Source organism: Oncorhynchus gorbuscha, linkage group LG08 (genome assembly GCF_021184085.1).
Source record: "Oncorhynchus gorbuscha isolate QuinsamMale2020 ecotype Even-year linkage group LG08, OgorEven_v1.0, whole genome shotgun sequence".
In the NCBI taxonomy this organism is placed as follows: Eukaryota; Metazoa; Chordata; class Actinopteri; order Salmoniformes; family Salmonidae; genus Oncorhynchus; species Oncorhynchus gorbuscha.
Window position 1 is genome coordinate 16,259,186 of NC_060180.1, and position 22,028 is coordinate 16,281,213.

Below are 22,028 nucleotides of genomic sequence, written 5' to 3' on the forward strand. Positions count from 1 at the left end.
TACATATTTCATATCTGATTTTAAACTCATTCGTTTCAAGTTTCACTATTTTTATGTTACGTGCACACGTACAATAAAATGCCTTTCCTGCAAGCTCCAAACCCAACATTACAGTAATCAATATTAACGTAGCACTAAAAATAATAAGGTAGAACAAAAAAAAACTGAACTGTAAACTGTACCAAACGTCAACTTAAACGTATTGAAGAACGATCTGGCCAAAATGGCCATGTACTCTCTAGGTTTCTTCCTTTCTATGGTTTTTCCTAACCTCTGTGCATCTACAATGCTTGCTCTTTGACTTAAATTGAATTATTTTGCTGCTATATAGTTCGCTACATACTTCAGTCAAAAGTAGGGAGGTTGTAAAAAACAAAGTGATCAGCGATCGGATTATCTCCAACCAATCAGAGTATCAAAGCCAATTTCGAATGTTCAATCCGCAACCGTTCTAGTAAATGGCTCAATCCATTGGTTTCTGAGAACAATCAGAACGGCTAGAATGTTTTTCTGTTCTAGAAATCATCGGGGAAGTACTCAGATTCAGACAATGCGGAGAAGAAATGAACATCCGTGGCTATTATATAATTGTACCATTTTCCTGTCCTGCTAAGCATTCAAAGTGTAACGAGTACTTTTAGGTGTCAGGGAAAAAGAATGGCATAAAAAGTAAAGTATTTTCTTTAGGAATGAAGTGAAGTAAATGTAAAAGTTGTAAAAATAAAAAGAATAAAGTAAAATACAGATACCCCCCACAAAAAAATTATAAAAAGTATATTTGAAAGTATTTTTACTTAAGTACTTTACATCACTGCTCATTTGAAATAATGAACACACTGCCACGTAGGGCTGCCTGATATGGTCAAATAATTTAGGATTTATTTTTAACCAAATGTTGCAATTGCAAATTGACTTAGAATTAGAGCAAAACTGTAGTAATCATGGAAATAGAATGACTATTCTAATTCTATAGTTAGAATATAATAGTGTGCACTTTGAATCGTGTTGTTTAAGATGGCAATTAATTAAAATGCCAGGGAGGAGTTATTGTGACAGTGTAGGAACTAAAGTGTTGATAGGTGTTTTCTAGGGGACCCTATAATCATATAATTCTTCATGTAGCTAACGTATTCTTGCTTTGCATATTCCTCATTGATTTAGAAGACACTGTTGCACAAACAACATGCTGATTTAGGTCTACACCATCACTGGTATTAGGCTGTATTAGCTCTTACTCAGTACATTTATTAGTTAGCTAGCTAGCTATTAGCATTAGCGGCTAACAATTAGCGTCTCACAAGATTTTGGGCAACTTGCTAAGAAAAGACAAACTAGCTGTTTGCTGATGTATGAAACACAAGCTAATAGTGTCATTATAGAACGCTAGTGGATTTATATTAAGAAGCAACGTGAAAACAGCATTGTTGTCATCAACATTGTTGCATGTGCTGCATTGATCATGCAGACCAAACACAAGTGTCTCGTGGTTGAGGACCATCAAATGTGCTCCTTGAGTGAAAGGGGGCTGGGCGTGCCTAGGTCTGTGTGGAAAGTGGCACGGAGAGAAAGAGCGGAGAGAGATCACTCAAGTAGCGAAGTAAACTATAAAAATTGACATTACACATTTAACAAACCAAACATGCAAATACCGGTATAGAAAGTAAAGTAAAACCCCAAACCGGTCCCTGCATCAATACCGGTATATCATAAAATCCGGTATACCGCCCAGCCCAACACCTATCCATAATATGGACTTGGCTTTTGCAACTGCACTTGAAATTTTTCGGACTGACTGACCTTCATGTCTTAAAGTAATGATGGATTGTCGTTTCTCTTTGCTTATTTGAGCTGTTCTTGCCAGTGACAGTTCTAGACCATTTCAACTGGGGGGGGCCAAGCTGGGGCCGGTTGTACTGTTAGAGGGGCCAGTTACATTAGACGTTATTGTTGTCATTGTTTTCTTCAGGCATTAGCAGGCAAAAGACCATGTTCATAATCTTCATTGCCACTGTCTAATAACGGTTGTAAAAAATAGAATGATAGCAAATATTTGTTGTATAATAATGATTTCATACTCCACATTTAGGGGGAGCCACAAGGGGTCCAACATTGTTGTCACAGGGGCACTGCCCCCCCCCCCCCCCCGATTAAGTAGGAAAGAAATTCCACAAATGAACTTTTAACAAGGCACACCTGTTAATTTAAATGCATTCCAGGTGACTACCTCATGAAGCTGGTTGAGAGAATGCCAAGAGTGTGCAATGCTGTCATCAAGGCAAAGGGAGGCTACTTTTATCAATTTCAAATATAACATATATTTAGATTTGTTTTACACCTTTTTGGTTACTACATGATTCCATATGTTATTTCACAGTTTTGATGTCTTCACTATTGTTCTATAATGTAGAAAATAGTTCAACTAAAGACAAACCCTTTAATGAGTAGGTGTGTGCAACTTTTGACTGGTACGGTATATTTGCAAACATTTCTAAAAACCTGTGTTCCTTTTGTCAATATGGGATACTGTGTGTAGATTGATGAAAAAAAAATTTGAATCAATTTCAGAATAATAATGTAACGTCACAAAATGTGGAAAAAGTCAAGGGGTCTGAATATTTTCCCGAATGCACTGTACATATACAATTAAAGATCTTGAACAACACATTGATTCATATGATATATAACGACATTTCTGATGATATTGTTGAAGTGGGCCGGTGCTGACCTGCAGAGAGAAGAGCCTTTGACACAAGTGCCCTTGAACAAACCATCTGATTTAACCATACCTAGAGGATCTTAATGTGAAAGGAAAAGACTCATTCACAGACACGTGTCCAGTCCATCTATATGCAGCTTGTGTTCTGTTGAGCTGACAAACAGTGATTCAGTGCTTCTGCTTTCAATAACAAAGTCTTGCCATGGTGTTGTCCTCTGTTTGTAGAGGTGGAGAATACACAAACACACACACACAAGCACGCTCTATCAGCTTCTACCATGTGTTTTCAGAAAGGGTGAGAAAAGTTTGTGAGTTACACACACACACACAAGCACGCTCTATCAGCTTCTACCATGTGTTTTCAGAAAGGGTGAGAAAAGTTTGTGAGTTACACACACACGCACAAGCACGCTCTATCAGCTTCTACCATGTGTTTTCAGAAAGGGTGAGAAAAGAGGGAAATGTTTGCGAGTTTATTTCTCAACCCAAGGACACAGGTAGACTACACAATCTCACCGCGAGGTCTTCCATGGAAACGAAACCTTTCTAAACACAAACACAAGAACAAATTAAATGCAAAAGACTTAAAAAGCCTCGGCAGGTGTACTATGGAGGGAGGAAGGAAGGAATGGCATTGTGCCTCCTCCATCTCCACTCCTACGAACCCAGTGTGAATACATTCGTCCCTCCTTAATCCATGTTGGCCCTATCAAAAAGCTGCCAGCAGGATGTGATCCTATCAAACACTGTTCCTGGGTGACTACAAGGAAACTGCATCAAACTGTCCTTATCGAAGGACGAACTCACTCTACAGCTAGGATGGGCCTGCAGAGGAACAACTTGAAGGACCAAGCTTCCCTTGCCATCCTGGCAGTATTGTGAATGCAGAGTGGAAGTCAGCGGATCTGCCGTCGGGCTAAATAAAACCCACATACACCCTGAAAAAGCAAATGCGCTGTTTTCTGTCCAACTCAGTGGGTGAAGTGTGAGACCAGGGGATGTTCTATATCATGAATATAGTCACAGTTAAAAGGTGTTGTTACACATGCACACACTCACGTACACACACACACACATACACACAAACAGAGCGAGACACAGTGTACCAAAACAGGAGGCGTTTAATCCCTTAGTTTCGATTGAGCGGCTAATCTCATGAAAGGTTGGAAAGGGAACGCATGCGTCTGGAAATCCTCACATAATTGCAGTCACAAAGCTAATGAGTCACTCAGCCCTGGAATAGCACCGGGCTAACACGACCGCTAGAAAGCCACACTGGCTTTGGATATGTGCTCAGCCTTGGATCAGCCATAACAAAAACACAATCAGGACTGCAATTCAAGTGTCTCCTAGCTGGCCTATCTGAATGATGCCATCAATAAATTGAGTTCACAGCATATACAGTGGGGCAAAACAGTATTTAGTCAGCCACCAATTGTGCAAGTTCTCCCACTTAAAAAGATGAGAGGCCTGTAATTTTCATCATAGGTACACTTCAACTATGACAGACAAAATGAGAAAAAAAATCCAGAAAATCACATTGTAGGATTTTTAATGAATTTATTTGCAAATTATGGTGGAAAATAAGTATTTGGTCAATAACAAAAGTTTATCTCAATGCTTTGTTATATACCCTTTGTTGGCAATGACAGAGGTCAAACATTTTCTGTAAGTCTTCACAAGGTTTTCACACACTGTTGCTGGTATTTTTGCCCATCCCTCCATGCAGATCTCCTCTAGAGCAGTGATGTTTTGGGGCTGTTGCTGGGCAACACAGACTTTCAACTCCCTCCAAAGATGTTCTATGATACGGTGTTGAGATCTGGAGATCTAGGCCACTCCAGGATCTTGAAATGCTTCTTACGAAGCCACTCCTTCGTTGCCCGGGCAGTGTGTTTGGGATCATTGTCATGCTTGTCATGCTGAAAGACCCAGTCACGTTTCATCTTCAATGCCCTTGCTGATGGAAGGAGGTTTTCACTCAAAATCTCACTATACATGGCCTCATTCATTCTTTCCTTTACACAGATCAGTCGTTCTGGTCCCTTTGCAGAAAAACAGCCCCAAAGCATGATGTTTCCAACCCCATGCTTCACAGTAGGTATGGTGTTCTTTGGATGCAACTCAGCATTCTTTGTCCTCCAAACACGACGAGTTGAGTTTTTACCAAAAAGTTATATTTTGGTTTCATCTGACCATATGACATTCTACCAATCTTCTTCTGGATCATTCAAATGCTCTCTAGCAAACTTCAGACGGGCCTGGACATGTACTGGCTTAAGCAGGGGGACACGTCTGGCACTGCAGGATTTGAGTCCCTGGCGGAGTAGTGTGTTACTGATGGTAGGCTTTGTTACTTTGGTTCCAGCTCTCTGCAGGTCATTCACTAGGTTCCTCCATGTGGTTCTGGGATTTTTGCTCAACGTTCTTGTGATCATTTTGACCCCACTGGGTGAGATCTTGCATGGAGCCCCAGATCGAGGGAGATTATCAGTGGTCTTGTATGTCTTCCATTTCCTAATAATTGCTGTCACAGTTGATTTCTTCAAAACAAGCTGCTTACCTATTGCAGATTCAGTCTTCCCAGCCTGGTGCAAGTCTACAGTTTTGTTTCTGGTGTCCTTTGACAGCTCTTTGGTCTTGGCCATAGTGGAGTTTGGAGTGTGACTGTTTGAGGTTGTGGACAGGTGTCTTTTATACTGATAACAAGTTCAAACAGGTGCCATTAATACAGGTAATGAGTGGAGGACAAAGGAGCCTCTTAAAGAAGACGTTACAGGTCTGTGAGAGCCAGAAATCTTGCTTGTTTGTAGGTGACCAAATACTTATTTTCCACCATAATTTGAAAATAAATTCATTAAAAATTCTACAATGAGATTTTCTGGATTTTCTTTCTCATTTTGTCTGTCATAGTTGAAGTGTACCTATGATGACAATTACAGGCCTCTCTCATCTTTTTAAGTGGGAGAACTTGCACAATTGGTGGCTGATCACATCACCTCTTGAAGAGCATAGTCAGAACTATAAATCACCGATTATTCCTTGCAAAAACATTGCGCATATTTAGCTCTATCATCAGAGTTATGCAGCAAGTAACTACATGCTTTTAATGATCAGTATGCATCAATTGATCGTGTAATTTAACGGGCAAAGTACTTTAGCTCTACATGAATAGCAGTCATGGTATTATATCATTGTGAACTCAATTTAATGATCACCTCATTCAGATAGGCCAGCTAAGAGACTTTTGAATTGCAGTCCTGATTGTGTCTTTGTTATGGCTGATCCAAGGCTGAGCACATATCCAGAGCCACTCTGCCTGCTGCCCTTAAGACTTCCATCACTTATTTAACAATCACTTGAAAATGGCACGTACGTCAAATTGAACGCTCTGCACCGTAGTGTGACATTTTATTGATAACGACCTATATCTCGTCTAAAGATAACTGTAACTACTGCTCCTGGCACTGAAACAGTATTGCTTTGTTGCCTTTTGCCAGTACTACTTCTGCCTGGAGACCATGAGGTGAAAGGATTTGGAAACATAAAGTGTTTATTCATCCTAATCAAAGGAGTTTACTAACTCCAGCACGCCTTCCTCAGTAACTGCAGAGCACGAGACACACAGTGAATTAAGCGGTATGCCGACTATGACTATCACTTATACAGTGCTGGTTCTATGGATCCTTCACCATCACTGATGGTCCTTAGGGACTGTGATGGTACATACTATTGGGAAATGTAAAGCAACAAGTGCTTTTTCCTTGATGAGGGCTATAACTCGTTTATTCTTCAAGCACTAGCCTACTTGTCACCACCATGAGTGGAAACAAGTGAGAGTGAAGTAACAGGGACAATGTTTTTCACCAAGTAAATGTACACATACTCAGAATTGAGGAAGGTGATATGGTGCTGCTAGTGATAGACACATTTAGAGACAGACAACGTAGTTTAAACAAAGATTACATACATTATACACAACAAGGTAGAGTGAGTATAGCTATAACAGAATGAGCTAATATACAGTGTTTATACAGTTGATATACAGCAAATGTACAAACTGACGGAGGCGCAACTCAATATTAGGAAGGTGTTCCTAATGTTTGGTATACTCAGTGTGTCTAAATGCATAGAAATGGACAGAGTGCAATGCATTATAGTGCAGTTATTTTGTGTACAGTTCAGAGATGTCTTGATGCGTGTGCAGCATAGAGTGCATATTCCTTTAGTCTCTATAGGCCAGATGGCCAGTTGGTGAGGGCCACTATTCAGGTGATGGGAGGTTTTGACCTGAACCGCCTGCCAGAGGTGAATTTTTGGAGGAGGGAGTGACCGGGGTTGGAAGGGTCACCCTGAGCCGATGACCCTCTCTGTAGACAGGACAATGCATTGCAGTTTACCCTTGCAGGGGCAGGGGCAGACCCAAACAAGATGGTGATGGAGGAGGTGAGGATTGACTCAACGATTGATGGGTAAAACAGGATCAAGATTGAATGGGAGATGTTAAATTTAGTTTTTAGCTGCGGCAAGTAGTACATCCGCTGGTGTGCCTTATTGGTGACCGCTGTGATGTTAACCTCCCACCATCATCTCCCAACCTTGAGGTTGTGGGAGATGATGGTCCCCAGGAATTTGAATGATTCAGCAATGCTACAGTAACAGCTGAGCCATCAATCTCAAGGGATAAAGAGTCCGAAAGGTGTTTTCCCAGCTTCACATGTTGCGTCCTGTTGGTCAGGAAGTTAGTGATCCACTGACAGATGGAGCTGGACACGTTCAGCTGGGAGAGTTATAATAATAATAATATAATAATATATTATTAATATATAATAGAGTTTGTATTGTAGCAGTTATGGGTATTGAATGCAGAGATAAAGTCCACAAACAATATCTTTGCATATGTCTATGGGTTATGGAGATGCTTAAGGATGTAGTGTTGGCCCCTGTTAACAACATAGTCCATAGACCTGTTTACTCTGTAGGCGAACTGCAGTGGGTCACACAGTGGGAGGGGGGAGTGAATACACAGTGAATACAGAGCTTCAGCTGGTCTTACCGTGATCCGAACAGTGACGGTGGCCTCGCCGGGGGGCATTGTCCCTGCCTGGTCCACGGCCTCCACCTGGAAGGTATAGTTGGTCCCCATGCCCATACTAGCCAGGTCCTCAAAGTCCAGCGTCTGCAGGACCAACAGCTCGCCCGAGATCGGGTTCACTGAGAAAAGCTTCCTGGCCTCCGCAGATTTGATACGGTATGTTATGTTAGAGAACAGGTCTGCATCCACCGCCTGTGACAGAGGGAGAGAGAGGGATGAGAGAGAGAGAGAGAGAGAGACAGACAGACAGACAGACAGACAGACAGACAGACAGACAGACAGACAGACAGACAGACAGACAGACAGACAGACAGACAGACAGACAGACAGACAGACAGACAGACAGACAGACAGACAGACAGACAGACAGACAGACAGACTGAAGTCGCAATGAAATGAGAAATGGTATAGGTGTTGGCTATTTTCAGTGAATGCTAATTTGTTTAAACAGTGTAAAGTGCTTCTACTATGTAGAAATGTAAGACAATTAATACAGGCACTGATCAAATGAATCCAAAGGAAATTGTTTAGTTGGCCCTTTATAAGTAAAATTATTAAGATCAAAGGAGGAGTTATGCTAGTGGCAGAGAAATATGATTATAGAAATGTATGTACACAAACACACACACACACAAACACAGCAACCAAAATCCTGATTAGAAAAGATATCCAACCGACACCTGAGAATAAAAAGTCAATGCGATCTGTGGGAGTGAGAATCTTTCAGGTGGAAGGCTTTGGTGTGGAGATGTGACGGAAGTAACAATATACAACAAAATAAAAAGATAAAATACATTTATAAATAAATAGAAAAGAGAACACATATAATCCCTCCAGAGGAGAGAGGCGGGGATCAGAGATTCATCTGCCTGCAAAGGCTGTCTCTCACTGGGCCTTCTTTACAGACAGGTGTCACTCCCACTACCAACCCCATCCCTGTCTACTTCTGTTCTGGCTGAAGATGTTGTTCGTTTTTCTTGGGAGATTAGTGTTGTCACGGTTGCAGGTGTCAGTCACTCATCCACTCCCCCCTCCCTTGCATTATTCCCTTGTGAGTTGAGTAATATGTCACTCAGAATAGGTCTACAATTACTTCCCCTCTGCCCCGACTTTGCTTTGGTGCTCGCTTGGGTATTCCCATGGTTCTCTTCCTCAGCACACACTACAAGAGGATATGCTTGACAGTAGGGCTGCACGATTAATCAAATTCAGATTGAAATTGCGATAATGATAGGTCAATATTCATATCGCAAGAGGCTGCGATTATCTATTTGACGCTCAGTTAATACAACAAAAACTAGACTACGGCCCTCCTACAATGAGATCCGCTAGACTCCGTTCAGTCACTCCCTACATGCATAGAGGATGCTGACCAATCACATTTGCATTGCATGCACATGCTGGCCAATCACAAGCGTCCCCGCTTAGAGGGTGCAGTTAGATGCTGGTGAGGAGAGGAAGGGCTGAGTGCTGCTAGTGCTAACGAAAAAACATCCCGCAGACAAATAAGAATATATCACATAGCCAAAGACATGATTCCTATTTGCAGAGTCAACAAAGATGGCGTCAAGAAGATGATTAACAAGCTGGACAGGAGATACAAGATTCCATCTCATACATATGTCTCCCAAGTCACAATCCCAACACTGTATGGCAAAATGAAGGGAGAAGTTGAAACAGAGCTCACACATGTTGATTATTACTTGACTACAACATACATTTGGAAGTAGAACAGCCGGGCCCTAAATGAGTTTGACAGTACACTATATTGATGAGATGTTTCAACTGAAAGGTCGGTGCTTGGAAACATCATAGGCCAGAAGATCACACAGGATAAAACATTGCTCTGGGTTTGTGTGAAACTTTTAATTGCCTGGGTCGCAATTGAAAATCGCAAATCATAATCGCAATATCCGTCAAAAAAAGGCACAATTATACATTTTGTCCAAATCGTGCAGCCCTACTTGACAGTGTCGAATCTACCTGAGACACCTTCCATCAAGTTCCAAGGCGCTCAGGGTTTATCAAGCATTACATTATCGGTTGTCAAGAGAGGGATTTTTTTTTGTTACCCCTTAAGCCTGATTCAGAGCTTTGATGAGAAACTGGCTTTTAGTATTACTCCATTTGAGACTTAAGACACCTAGAGAGTTCTTACAGACCAGACTCCTCAGATAGTAAAATATAAGTGTTTTACCCTCCATTGTGTGTGTGAAACACTAAAGAGCCTGGAAGCTTATGGCAGTTGAAATGGAGGCCAAATTGCCTGATAGCTGTAGACGCTTTGATGTTAAATGATGTTAAAGGGGGAATTTAATAGTCAAGCTGTTTGAAGCCGTTACTGTTCTGTGCAAGGCCTGGCAGAGAGAGGGAGAGAAACCACAGATCCCCCTCCCCCACATCCACACTTACACTGAGTATCAGAACCACAATGCTCATTAATCACACAAATACTCAGTGTAGCTGTAGGACGCACACGAAGGCATGTGGACACGCACACACAAACACACACTTACACTGAGGCGCAGCACCACGGTACCCACAGGGCTGTTCTCTGGAACATTGACCACGTAGGTCTTCTGGGAAAAATCTGGGCTGTTGTCATCGATGTCTGTCACCTGGACAGAGAGGGTGAAGGTGGTCCTGCGGGGGTCCACCGCTCCGTCTGAGGCCTCCACTATGAGGTCATACTGACTCCTGACCTCTCGGTCCAGAGGCACCACGGTGGATATGCTGCCGTTCTCAGTGATGGTGAAAAGACCTGGGTGGTTGACTATCTTGTAGCGCACCAGACCATTAGCCCCTGCATCTGGATCTGTGGCCTGCAGTGGAGGAGGAAAACATAGTAGATTCAATTTGTGGAGTGAGGAAGAGAAACAGGCAAATAATGGAATTACTTAAGCAGTAAGGTACAAGGGGTTGTGCTCTATCATGAATACATATAGTCACAGTTAAAATGCACTCACCTCAAAATTAGTACTGTACATCTAAAAATGACTTAACTGACATGGTTCTCATTCAAACCCAGTATTCATTTCAATCTCATTTTCTCTTCACATTGAGATTAGTGTCTCTGTCACAGACTCATGACTAATCATCAGCAAGTTCAAAAGGCCAGAAGCCTCTTCCGTAAAAGTCTGATTTTCAACAAAGGGAATTCCTTGAATGCTAAATCACATTCCAGAAACGTACACTTCATTCTTTATTCAGCAAAAAAGAAGGAAAGGTTGATAAACCCCGGAACAGGGTACATTTTGAGGATCCTTCAGGGTAGACAGAAAGTTAGTTGATTAACAAATTCTAAATCCCTCATGAATATGCCAGCTCATGAGTATGCCAGCGTGTGTGCTATCTTGTGTGTGTGTGTGTGTGTGTGTGTGTGTGTGTGTGTGTGTGTGTGTGTGTGTGTGTGTGTGTGTGTGTGTGTGTGTGTGTGTGTGTGTGTGTGTGTGTGTGTGTGTGTGTGTGTGTGTGTGTGTGTGTGTGTGTGTGTGTGTGTGTGTGTGTGTGTGTGTGTGTGAGAACCTGACTGCATGATTTTTGTGTGTAAAGAGCAGGCACTAATTCCTTTCTGTTGTAATCATGGTAACAAGGAAAGAGAGAGAGGGAGTGAGAGAAATAGAGAGCGAGAGAGGTGGGGAAGGCATTGAAATCTGACCCTGCTCCTGACTGAGTTCTTGATCTCGGCTATGAAAGGACAGAGTAGCACAGAGAGTTAAAAAGGGAAATTAAAATGGGAGAGGGTTTAGGTGGAGTAAGGGTGCTTTACCCTAATTTTGTATTACACAGAAAGCCAGATAGATGCTCAAAGCCAAGGCTAAAGATTGAGCCCTGACATTAAGCCTTTAGAAAACAGAAGAACAACATGTCAATTGAAATGTGCAAACATTACTGTGCAATGAGTTGACATCATTATGAACCTCACGGCTCACAGGCTTAATTCCTTTAATACATACTAAATGTATCAATTAATAATTAGGAATATTTTAACAGCATGCCATGGACTAGAAACACACACAAGCTCACTTTAGCACCGCAGGGCTGATTACCGGCTGTTTTTTATGAACTTAAGGTAGCCGAGCATTCATTGTCTCTCAGATCCATTAAAAGTGAATTAGGCTGCGTTTATACAGGCAGTCAATTTCTGATATTTTGCACAATTATGGGCAAAAGAGCTGATCTGATTTGTCAAAACACCAAAAAGATCAGAATTGGGCTGCCTGTGCAAACGCAGCCTTAGATCTGCCACATTAAAAAACTGCTATGACTCGGCTAGTGTGGAAACTTCACTTTTGTGCATGCTAGGTGAGTGTGGATAAGTATAGAATCTACACTATGTGGATGCATAAATACCTTTTGGCTAATACCTGATACAAAAAAGGTAGGCCTACATACAGTATGCATGCTTGTGAATGACAAAGAAACTAACAATGTAATTATCATTTATTATCGTCACATCATTACGTTATCAAATCATATCCAATTTTATTTGTCACATACACATGGTTAGCTGTGAGTGTAGCGAAATGCTTGTGCTTCTAGTTCCGACAATGTAGTAATAAACAACGAATGAGTGATGGTACAGAACAGCATAGGCAAGATGCAGTAGATGGTATCGAGTACAGTATATACATATGGGATGAGTAATGTAGGGTATTTAAACGTATAAAAGTGGCATAGTTTAAAATGGCTAGTGATATATGTATTACATCAAGATGGCAAGATGCAGTACATGATATAGAGTACAGTATATACATATGAGATGAGTAATGTAGGGTATGTAAACATTATATTAAGTGGCATTGTTTAAAGTGGCTAGTGATACATTTCCTCACACTCAACGTCAACAAAACAAAGGAGATGATTGTGGACTTCAGGAAACAGCAGAGAGAGCACCCCCCTATCCACATCGATGGGACAGTAGTGGAGAGGTTAGCATGTTATAAGTTCCTCGGCGTACACATAACGAACAAACTGAATTGGTCCACCCACACTGACAGCATTGTGAAGAAGGTGCAGCAGCGCCTCTTCAACCTCAGGAGGCTGAAGAAATTTGGCTTGTCACCAAAAGCACTCACAAACTTCTACAGATGCACAATCGAGAGTATCCTGTCGGGCTGTATCACCGCCTGGTACGGCAACTGCTCCGCCCACAACCGTAAGGCTCTCCAGAGGGTAGTGAGGTCAGCACAACGCATCACCGGGGGCAAACTACCTGCCCTCCAGGACACCTACACCACCCGATGTCACAGGAAGGGCATAAAGATCATCAAGGCCAACAACCACCCGAGCCACTGCCTGTTCACCCGCTATCATACAGAAGGCGAGGGCAGTACAGGTGCATCAAAGCAGGGACCGAGAGACAAAAAGCTTATATTTCAAGGCCATCAGACTGTTAAACAGCCTCCACTAGCATTGAGTAGCTGCTGCCAACATACTGACTCAACTCCAGCTCACTTTAATAATGGAAATTGATGGAAATTGATGTAAAAAATGTATCACTAGCCACTTTAAACAATGCCACTTAATATAATGTTTACACACCCTACAGTACTCATCTCATATGTATATACTGTACTCTATATCATCTACTGCATCTTGCCATCTTTATGTAATACATGTATCACTAGCCACTTTAAACTATGCCACTTTTGTGTTTACATACCCTACATTACTCATCGCATATGTATATACTGTACTCGATACCATCTACTGCATCTTGCCTATGCCGTTCTGTACCATCACTCATTCATATATCTTTATGTACATATTCTTTATCCCTTTACACCTGTGTGTATAAGGTAGTAGTTGTGGTATTGTTAGGTTAGAGTACTCGTTGGTTATTACTGCATTGTCGGAACTAAACACACAAGCATTTCGCTACACTCGCATTAACATCTGCTAACCATGTGTATGTGACAAATAACATTTGATTTGATTTGATTTTGAACTGTCTGGGACATTGGAAAATCAGAACAGGTATGATGCAGTTCTAAGAAAGAAATGTTGAATACTCGTTTCTGATTGTCTTGAAGGGCATTCTAGAGTGTGCACTATTTCTCAATAATGCACGGCAATAACAACAGTTATGAAGTAGTTCCAACAAAAACATACCAGTCATTAGTCCAATTTGCCTGGTTGCTAGTCAAACACTTTGGTTGCTAATTCTACTCATTTCTAATTGGCTCGAAGGGCATTCTAGAGTGTGCATAATTTCTCAGAGGGCGCCATAAAATTCAGATTGTTTAAGTATCTTAATGCTAACCCTAAGGCGTGTAAGGCAGGGGTCTTCAAACAAGGATGTGCAAAAATATCTCTAAAAATAAAAGTTGATTACAGTTTGTAACCAGCTAAACTAGCAGAAATGTGTTTAGAGTTACCTTTCTAGCAGATAGGCTACGTTAGAGTTTACACTTCCTCTTCAGTTATAACTGTAGGATGGTCATCTACCAAATCTATGCATTTTTATATCTTGATTACTTCCATTCCATTACCATTCACCTGGTGATAATACAAGACATGAACACATGCTGTTTCGGGAGTCTTCCAGTCACTGCACTAACGCTAGTTAGCAATGGCTCACAAAACTACCTTCAAATTTCACAACTACATAAATTGTATCCATGAGGTCATCTGACGAAGGGCTTAATTGTCAAAATCCCACGCCATCCCTTAAATATACTTAAATAATACAGTATGCAGTGCAACACCCATGCATACAGTGCCTTGCGAAAGTATTCAGCCCCCTTGAACTTTGCGACCTTTTGCCACATTTCAGGCTTCAAACATAAAGATATAAAACTGTATTTTTTGTGAAGAATCAACAACAAGTGGGACACAATCATGAAGTGGAATGACATTTAATGGATATTTCAAACTTTTTTAACAAATCAAAAACTGAAAAATTGGGCGTGCAAAATTATTCAGCCCCTTTACTTTCAGTGCAGCAAACTCTCTCCAGAAGTTCAGTGAGGATCTCTGAATGATCCAATGTTAACCTAAATGACTAATGACGATAAATACAATCCGCCTGTGTGTAATCAAGTCTCCGTATAAATGCACCTGCACTGTGATAGTCTCAGAGTTCCGTTAAAAGCGCAGAGAGCATCATGAAGAACAAGGAACACACCAGGCAGGTCCGAGATACTGTTGTGAAGAATTTTAAAGCCGGATTTGCATACAAAAATATTTCCCAAGCTTTAAACATCCCAAGGAGCACTGTGCAAGCGATAATATTGAAATGGAAGGAGTATCAGACCACTGAAAATCTACCAAGACCTGGCCGTCCCACTAAACTTTCAGCTCATACAAGGAGAAGTCTGATCAGAGATGCAGCCAAGAGGCCCATGATCACTCTGGATGAACTGCAGAGATCTACAGCTGAGGTGGGAGACTCTGTCCGTAGGACAACAATCAGTCGTATATTGCACAAATCTGGCCTTTATGGAAGAGTGGCAAGAAGAAAGCCATTTCTTAAAGATATCCATAAAAAGTGTTGTTTAAAGTTTGCCACAAGCCACCTGGGAGACACACCAAACATGTGGAAGAAGGTGCTCTGGTCAAATGAAACCAAAATTGAATATTTTGGCAACAATGCAAAACGTTATGTTTGGCGTAAAAGCAACACAGCTCATCACCCTGAACACACCATCCCCACTGTCAAACATGGTGGTGGCAGCATCATGGTTTGGGCCTGCTTTTCTTCAGCAGGGACAGGGAAGATGGTTAAAATTGATGGGAAGATGGATGGAGCCAAATACAGGACCATTCTGGAAGAAAACCTGATGGAGTCTGCAAAAGACCTGAGACTGGGACGGAGATTTGTCTTCCAACAAGACAATGATCCAAAACATAAAGCAAAATCTACAATGGAATGGTTCAAAAACAAACATATCCAGGTGTTAGAATGGCCAAGTCAAAGTCCAGACCTGAATCCAATCGAGAATCTCTGGAAAGAACTGAAAACTGCTGTTCACAAATGCTCTCCATCCAACCACACTGAGCTTGAGCTGTTTTGCAAGGAGGAATGGGAAAAAATGTCAGTCTCTCGATGTGCAAAACTGATAGAGACATACCCCAAGCGACTTACAGCTGTAATCGCAGCAAAAGGTGGCGCTACAAAGTATTAACTTCAGTTTTTGATTTGTTAAAAAAGTTTGAAATATCCAATAAATGTCGTTCCACTTCATGATTGTGTCCCACATGTTGTTGATTCTTCACAAAAAAAATACAGTTTTATATCTTTATGTTTGAAGCCTGAAATGTGGCAAAAGGTCGCAAAGTTCAAGGGGGCCGAATACTTTCGCAAGGCACTGTAAGTGTCATCTGCCATCAGCTTAAGGGTCAAGTACTGCACTTCAATGCCATTTTATGGTGGATAGAGTTGAGTGATGTTTACAGACCCACATAAAAAGGGACTGCCATTCAAGATAGTATTGAGATATGAGTCATATGTGAAGACTAGACTTCAAGTTGAGAAGTACTGCCGATTTTCATTATTCAACTCTAACCAGTATTGCATGATCCATTTTCTTCCTGGTAAATGACTGATTTTCATTGATTGTAACTAGAGTCCTCTCACTTGGTGTCCCAGGACTGAGTAAGTCCCTGATTACAGCAGATGGATAACAACCAGCAGAGTTGTGGAACACAATGGCTGGACTTCAATAACACATGGAGAAGTTTTATTAGTATTACAAATGCACCAATGAATGTGTTTTGTATTTTGTTGATACATGTACTCTATCAATCTCTGTGCCATAATGTGGTCTATGGGAGTAACTCAAAATACACTTAAATCAATAAGAGAGATGTGGGAACTTCAAAGTGAGAGACAAGTCTTGGTGTTCTTGGGTTGGTGAATGTGTGTCATCAGGATGAAACAAACATAGTAACTCAAATTGAGGAGCTTCAGTTTCCATAAAGGATGTTGGAATTACCCTTATCTCCTTTCCAACATTAACAAACATGTGAATCATTATCACAATTCAGTAGGAGTATGAACTACCTATCATATCCCTCAGCAGAACAGTAATCATTCAATAGATTAAATGAATGAAGAAAACAATTATGGAAGTTTGTATTTCTTCTTGGTCTGGATGCAACATGGTCTTGACTAGACAAATTGTATATATATATATTTTTATTTTGAGCATTTGTTGTTACAGTTTCTCGGAATGGACACTATCCCCATGATCCAAACACAACTAAACGTGCAACAAGGTGGACAAGTAAGAGTTTCCACTTGATTGCAGTCCAGCAGGGCCCTCACAAGAGAGGCCACATTAACAAAGTTAGCTGGCCCATCCATCCATCAGTGTACTTTAGGTAATTAACAATCCATGTATCTCATTATAAATAATTAAATGAAGAGGTAACAATGGATCATTGACAGCTTGTTTTAATTGCTAGATTTATACTCAGAGACAAACTATAGATATAGCAATAATCACTTCTCTATATAATCACTTCATTGTCTTCTCTATTGTACTTTAAATACACTTCATGAAATATTTTCTTTAGCTTTTTCCAGACATTTTTTGTATTAATGTTTATTAAATGATAAGCATATGATACGTTTGTAAATAAAGCATCCAAACCACTCTTACAATTAATGGGAAATTCTGGCACTGTTGAACCTCATTTTCATAATCTCCAGTACCATACCAGTGTCTACATGTGTTAAAAAGCAATGCAACATTATGATATACACCACCACTGGTAGCAACCTGTATTAGAGCTAATGTTTGCTTTGCCCTAGCTAGTGCATTTAGCTAAAGGGCCTTTACCAGCTAGCTAGTTAGCGATTAGCATTAGCGATTAGCTTTAGGCACATGCCAGCTTCCTTAGACGAACTACCTCGCGTTTTGCAAAGAGTAAGATACACAAACGAATATTATGATAAATGAAACTTGGATTCCTTTTTTTGAAGAAATGTGGAAAACAGTATCGTTGTTGCTTTGGAATAATCTGTCGAGTGAATTCTGAGAGAAACAGGCACAGCGTGGAGGAACTGTCTGTGTGCTGCCCGACCGTTGAGTGACAGGGGGCGAGGCTTCAGCCTGTCTTGTTTAAACAATGTAGAGAAGAGTTTTGCGGAGAAATACTGTTATGCATGGACTTTTTTATATTATTTTGGGGGGTGGATCGGTCGCCCGTTGCTCCCAAAATAAAACTCCAAGTCGCTCAGCAAAATATTTGGTCGCACTTTAGAGCTCTGGCTGGAGATTGAAAAGTGGGGGAATTGCCCATTATCTCTTCATGTGCAACCACTATCGGAGCACAGCTCAAACCAAAGTTCTGACATTACTAGGGCAAAGTAATAATTTTGATCTCAATTAAAAAATATATTTGGATCTTTCATCAAGGCATTGTATTCTAGTCAATTAGAACATGTCCCTAAGTCCACCTAATCAAGGCAAGACAAGGAGGTAACAAAACAAACGCTGCGCTGTGGTCCTTGAATCGCGCCACCACGCACGCTCGCACAAAAACTCTGGAAGAATTATTCTCTGATTATTTCCCAGTCCAATTCATCTAAAACAGTAATTAGAAAAACCCTTGCTGAACTGAACCAGTCAAAAGGGACACCACTTTGGGTGAAAGATCAGCCAATCGAGACCGGCCTTGTTGAAGTTATGCCACATGCGTTGCTGTGGACACCGGTGGAACTTTTGGAGTAGCTGGGGTTGGTGAAGATACGAAAATACCTGCTCAGAAAAGCCGTGCCAGACAGGAATGTGGAAAGAAAGGAAATACCAGGAAATGGCAGGTGAAATGAATGTTATTTTTTAAATGTTGTATTCATGCTCAAGGTGAACTCTAACAACATACTACTTACTACACTATGTGCATCTTTAACCCATTACATATGCTTACCATGACTTGACCCACAAACACGTTGGCCTTCTCCTCCTGGACAGTGAGGTTCCTGGGCAGGGTCAGGTCAAACTTAGGGTCGTTATCATTTACATCAGTCACCACTATGTTCACTGTGGTGGTGGAGGTCTGGAAACAAAGACAGAGAGAAAAAAACAAGTTGATCGTGTGTGTGTGTCTATGCGCACGAACCTGCATGCATGTGTCTGTGTACGCGCACAAGCAGACAGACATACTTATTTGCGGTAGATTGGAAAGCTTTGAAAGAAATCAAAACTAAATTCTAAAACTTAAAGACATTCTGTATGATGATACAGTGTAAATAATTCAATGACAATTTGCAAAACAAAAGCCAAAGCAGCAGGGAATCAAATATTTTCAAAAGAATTAGGAAAATAATTTATCTGAAGCAAATTTACAGAACAGCACCTGTGATGACTAGGCAAATACAAATATACTCTACTAATGAATACATAATGTCATGAAGTCAATACTGAGATACTACATCAAATAGTTACTGAAACTAACTCACACAGACTTCATCTTCACGGAGAATGCAGAGAATACAATATTACTAATGCAACAAAGGCTGTTAGCATTCCTACAGTATCTTTGTGGATATACTGTACAGCGTGCAATTATTATCACTTAATATTAACTGTTTGAGGACCTGGCTGTGGGACATGGCAGTCCCTTCAATAGAGGAGGAGGGTCCTCTGTATCACAATGCTGCTAATAATATATGATTTGGGAAGTCACAGTGTACCAATATAGTGCAGTTAACCTTCAAACAATGACACCAGTATACACCCCTCCAAGGCCCTCGTATAAATCACTGGGAAAGATAGCTGAATATGCACAACATATAATCCCATCATGCATTGAGGCAATGCTGTGCTTACACAATGGTGCAAAATGGCCTCCTTGGGGAGGAAAGGAGAGGATACAATGTAAAACAAATAATTCCCGGGAGGTAGGCATCCTCCTCGCCTCATAAAGCATTTCAGATATAGAGGAGGAGAGAAGTGACCTGGTTAATGTCAACTTAATTTCTACATAGTGTACAGGGAACATCTTCGATATTGTTTCCTCTTTTTACACCCATAATCAAATTTTTTCTCAAAGATTGTCCAAATACAGCTACAGCACCCCCCTGTACAATATTAGATGCCAGTCCATTTCTCTCCGTGAGAGGTTGAAGCTTTACAACATCATAACATGTCATCTGTCTCTGTGAGAGATTGAAGCTTTACAACATCATAACATGTCATCTCTCTGTGAGAGGTCGAAGCTTTACAACATCATAACATGTCAACTGTCTCTGTGAGAGGTCGAGGCTTTATAACATAACATGTCATCTGTCTCTGTGAGAGGTCGAAGCTTTACAACATAACATGTCATCTGTCTCTGTGAGAGGTTGAAGCTTTATAACATAACATAACATGTCATCTGTCTCTATGAGAGCTCGAAGCTTTACAACATAACATGTCATCTCTCTCAGAGAGGTCGAAGCTTTATAACATGTCATCTGTCTCTGTGAGAGGTCGAAGCTTTATAACATCAGTGCATGTCACCTCTCTCAGAGAGGTTGCATTTTGAGAGAAATAAAGAGAACAGAGAAGAAAATAATAGCTACAGTGGCAAGAAAAGGTATGTCAACCCTTTGGAATTACCTGGATTTCTGCATAAATTGGTCATCAAATTTGATCTGATCTTCATCTAAGTCACAACAACAGACAAACAATAGTGTGCTTAAACTAATAACATACAAATTATTGTATTTTTCTTGTCTATATTGAATATACAATTTAAACAGCCTAATGACTTCTCCAAAAGCTAATTGAAGTCAGGAGTCAGCTAACCTGGAGTCCAATCAATGAGACGAGATTAGAGATGTTGGTTATAACTGCCTCGCCCTATAAAAAAAATCACAAAATTTGAGTTTGCTATTCACAAGAAGCATTGCCTAATGTGAACCATGCCTCGATCAAAAGAGATCTCAGAAGACCTAAGATTAAGAATAAAGCTGGAAAGGGTTACAAAAGTATCTCTAAAAGCCTTGATGTTCATCAGTCCATGGTGTTAGGATCTGAGAATATGAAAATATACTTATGCATGTCACTGATGGAGTGCTAAGGTTTAGAGGGCCTACACCAGAATATAAAGGGTTATAGGAGGAAGGTATATAGTGTGTGCAACTAAGCTTGGAATGAGTTGAGTGCAGGGAAGTGATTACATGTGGCCGGCATTGATAAGGGGAGAGAGCCATGGATTAGTGGCGAAGGGGGGTTGAGGTCAGGTTAACTTAAGGGAGAAATAGAAGTTCATGGCCTGTATCACTAGTATCCTGCCTAGCAATAAAGAACGATGTTTGTACAGATGGGTAGGAGGAGACTCAGCCTAGGAGAAAGGGTTAAATATCAGTGGTTGTGTGAAATGTCTGAATTACAGCTGTATCGACCCTTTGGGAGGAATTAAACTTGGTTTAGCTTCACTGAAAATAAGAACCTAACAATGGTAAGACATTGTCTATGAATGGAGAAAGTTCAGCAGTGACGCTACTCTCCCTATTAGTGGTCGTCCTGCAAAGATGACTGCAAGAGCATAGCACACAATGCTCAATCAGGTTAAGGAGAATCTTAAAGTGTCAGCTAAAGACTTACAGAAATCTCTGGAACATACTAACATCTATGTTGACGAGTCTATGATATCTAAAACACTAAACAAGAATGGTGTTCATGGGAGGACACCACAGAAGAAGCCACTGCTGTCCCCCCAAAAATATTGCTGCATGTCTGAAGTTTGCAAAAGTGCACCTGGATGTTCCACAGCGCTACTAGCTAAATATTATGTGAACAGATTAAACTACAGTTGAGTTGTTTGGAAGGAGCACACAACACTATGTGTGGAGAAAAAAGGCACAGCACACCTACAGTGGGGCAAAAAAGTATTTAGTCAGCCACCAATTGTGCAAGTTCTCCCACTTAAAAAGATGAGAGAGGCCTGTAATTTTCATCATAGGTACACGTCAACTATGACAGACAAAATGAGGGAAAAAAATCCAGAAAATCACATTGTAGGATTTTTTATTAATTTATTTGCAAATTATGGTGGAAAATAAGTATTTGGTCACCTACAAACAAGCAAGATTTCTGGCTCTCACAGACCTGTAACTTCTTCTTTAAGAGGCTCCTCTTGTCCTCCACTCGTTACCTGTATTAATGGCACCTGTTTGAACTTGTTATCAGTATAAAAGACACTTGTCCACAACCTCAAACAGTCACACTCCAAACTCCACTATGGCCAAGACCAAAGAGCTGTCAAAGGACACCAGAAACA

General features: G+C 40.8%; 1 pseudogene; it reads right to left on the bottom strand.

The window, feature by feature from the left end:
* The window catches only part of LOC124041257, a 279,206-nt pseudogene that overhangs the window by 83,412 nt on the left and 173,766 nt on the right, over nt 1-22,028 (bottom strand).